Below are 3,931 nucleotides of genomic sequence, written 5' to 3'. Positions count from 1 at the left end.
AGGGGGTTCAGAGGGGGATCAGGGGGTAAGGTAGCTGTATACAGATGTATACAGTATACAGGGGGGTAGTCTGGGATGGGGTGTGGGGGTGATCTAAAGGTAGGGGGGGGGGATCAGGGGTGACTAGGAGGCAGTTAGGGACCTAAACTAAGGGGCAGCGTCGCTAGTTAGTGGCAGGTGGGGGGGGGGGGGGTTTACAGGGGTGCAAGGGTGCTGGGCAGGGGTCTGCTGGGGTGATCAGGGGGGTAGGAAGGCTGGGGTGGGTGATCAGGAAGGCTGAGGGCAAAAAATACAGTGTAGCTGTGTCACTTACAAGTGCTTCCTCCTCGCTGGTGGTCTCTGCAACAATGAGACCACGAGGCGAGGAGGAAGCACGTATAAGGCACTTTGTTTACCTAACAAAGTGCCTTATACCTCCTGATTGGCCTATTGTGCGGATTCCTCCTCTCGCCGGTGTAATGTCTGATTGCGCTGCCCGGAAGCTCCCTTCCACACTGAGTAGCACGCATGCTCAGTGTGAAGTTAATGATGCTGCTGGATGTAAAATACTAAATATCTCCGCTCCCACACCTCTTACACTCCCCAAATTTTCAGGGTAGGGAGGGGACCCCACGAACGACCTCTATGCCAAATTGCAGCCCCCGAGACCCGCTGGTTCAGGAGATAGATTAGAGAAATCTATCTCGGGAACCAGCGGGTCTCGGGCGTTGCAATTTGGCATAGAGGTCGTTCGGGGGGTCCCCTCCCTACCCTGAAAATTTGGGGAGTGTAAGAGGTGTGGGAGCGGAGATATTTAGTATTTTACCTCCAGCAGCATCATTCTATAGGAAATGTGGCCGCACAGTCTCCTACTGCGCATGCGGGGCAGCGCGAATCCACAGGCAGCGTAATCAGACACAACACCGGCTCTGCTAAGTGGCCGGCGAGCGGAGACAAAATGCCCATGTAACGATCCCGGGCGGAGGATCGCGTCACGGATGACGCAATCGCTCCGCCCATGCCCTTAGAAGGACCGCCGCCTCTGTGGGTGAGCCGGTCCTTCAGGGCTCCACTTCCCGGCCGCCGCTGTGCGTTAGGCGGTCGGGAAGTGGATATATATTAATCTTCATCTGTATTTATGTTTTATTTATAAAAAATTCAAACAGACTTTTTTTTTTTTTACCCAAAAAACACATTTACACATATCATTTACTTTTAATTTCTAAATTATGTACAATTTGTTTTTTTAAACAAATTTACATAATATTTTTTTAATGTCTTATTTCATTAATTATTTACATATGTATACTAGTTATTAAAAAAATTAATAACAAATTAACATAATGCTATTTTTTTTTTATTTATATTTATACAATAGAACTTAATTCCCTTAACTTGTCCCTTGTTTCAGCTGTGCTCCTCTCCTGGTCCCCCTGATATTTTCAAAAATGATTATATATTAACTTATCTAGAAATACTTATTAGGAACATTTTCTGTCAAAACAATCCTGCGCTCACATGTATTTCCTCCACTCCGTGATTGTATCATTCATAGAAAATAGGAAAAAACACAAAACATAGCATAATACTGTTTCGATAACCTATCTCTTATAAATCAACTCCCAGTGTCTTACATTAACTCATATATCCACCTATGATCAGGCCCTCACCATGTGTCACCGTTGCCGAACCACAGACAACAGAGAGAAGCCTTGTGTAGTGAGCACTCACTCAAAAATGTCCAAAACAGTGAATCAGCCACTTCTACAGTGTTTACACCACAGACAGAGTCTCACAGGTCCTCACCATCTATTCTAGCTGCCCAAGCACAGACAGCAATAACGGCATAAGCCCACGGGCTTAACATAGTGTAAAACTGTATCATTTATTACAAAAATTAAAAGTAGTGCACTCACAGGGATGATGAGTACGGAGGTACAAAACGCGTTGGGCGGAGCTTAGAGGAATGGGCAAGTCGACATGCTGGATCTGTCTTATTGATATGCGCAATTTTACTGGGAAGATGTGAGTGCACTACTTTTAATTTTTTTAATAAATGATACAGTTTTACACTATGTTAAGCTCCTTCAGTTATTAGGTCTGAGCAAGCCTTTTAAGCTGGGAGATTTACCTGTACTACTGGAGAAACGCTGTGGAGAGACTTGGGGATAAAATTAAAGCGTGTCTGCTGTCTTATAATTTGGGCAGCAACCAATAAGGTGAGAGGCTAGCGGTGGTGGTGTAACAATCTACGCACATGAGGAGGTGATCTGAGCCCGTGGGTTTATGCCTTTATTGCTGTCTGTGCTTGGGCAGCTAGAATAGATGGTGAGGACCTGTGAGACTCTGTCTGTGGTGTAAACACTGTGGAAGTGGCTGATTCACTGTTTTGGACATTTTTGAGTGAGTGCTTACTACACAAGGCTTCTCTCTGTTGTCTGTGGTTCGGCAACGGTGACACATGGTGAGGGCCTGATCATAGGTGGATATATGAGTTAATGTAAGACCCTGAGAGTTGATTTATAAGAGATAGGCTATCGAAACAGTATTATGCTATGTTTTGTGTTTTTTCCTTTTTTCTATGAATGATACAATCACGGAGTGGAGGAAATACATGTGAGCGCAGGATTATTTTGACAGAAATTGGATTACATACTATATGCTTGGTGACTGATTCTGCGATCCATGGACACGTAAAATTGATGAACTTAGCTATTTTTATTTTGTTACGATTTCTCTGTATGTGTATATATATTTTGTGAACCTGGGATTGCACCAAGAGTGAGTGAGCGCACTTTTTATTGAGTTCATTGTTCAAATTATTAGGAACATACCTAGGAATGTTATGCGCATTGCACAGAAGACTCCTGGTAGTGGTATAGTGAGAAATAACTGAATATCCAATTTTAAACTGGCAACTGTACATAGGAAAAGACCAGAGTTGCAACAGAAGAACACACAGACATCTAGTGGCTGGAAGAAGCCACTGGTAATTTTGAGTTTTGTTTGTATAAAACTTTAGGTACCCAAAAAATTTCTACAAATTTTCTAATCAAACTTCACAGTTCATGCATCTATCCAGGGCCGGATTACCGACCAGGCAACAAAAGCAGTCGCTTGGGGCCCCATTCAGAGTCAAAGGGGCCCCATCAGCACATAAACCAGCCCTCGCCATCCTGTCAGTGGTGGCTAGATGGTATAATGGTTAAAGGGACTCTGAGCAGTGCAGTAACTATGGAAAGATGCATATCATTTTAAAGCTCTCTTTCTCCTCTTTCCAATGATATATAAACCGCCGCCCTATGCCTTTAAGTTGTCGCTATTTTCACGATCGAAATCACGGCCACGGCAAATTCGATTGCAAAAATAGCGAAAACTAAAAGGCGTAGGGTGGCAGTTTATCTATCATTGGAAAAAGGAGAAAGAGAGCTTCAAAATGATATGCATCTTTCCATAGTTACATTGTATTACACAGGACGACTTTTCTCCAAAGTCAGCAGCTCGATTCAGCACAATGCAATGAAATATAAGGATCCCAGGGGGTTATAATTACAAACATCATGCTGGTAGGTGTGAGGATGTAATTAATTAGTTGTGGGTATGCTTAAAGGCATACCCACAGGCACTGCTCAGAGTCCCTTTAAGGGCTCTGCCTCTGACACAGGAGACCAGGGTTCGAATCTCGGCTCTGCCTGTTCAGTAAGCCAGCACCTATTCAGTAGGAGACCTTAGGCAAGTCTCTCTAACCCTGTTACTGCCTATAGGGTGCGTCCTAGTGGCTGCAGCTCTGGCGCTTTTAGTCCGCCAGGAGAAAAGCACGATATAAATGTTATGTGTCTTGTCTTGTCAAATTATGCCGTGCGCTGCTGATTGTCTTCAGAGCCAGGCTCTCCTCCTAAGTCCTCCTCCTGCTACTGTGCGCTCTGCCGCTGCCCACTCCGCCCTCCCTTCC

This window comes from Hyperolius riggenbachi, chromosome 1 (genome assembly GCF_040937935.1).
Source record: "Hyperolius riggenbachi isolate aHypRig1 chromosome 1, aHypRig1.pri, whole genome shotgun sequence".
NCBI lineage: Eukaryota > Metazoa > Chordata > Amphibia > Anura > Hyperoliidae > Hyperolius > Hyperolius riggenbachi.
This window is presented reverse-complemented; position numbering follows the sequence as displayed.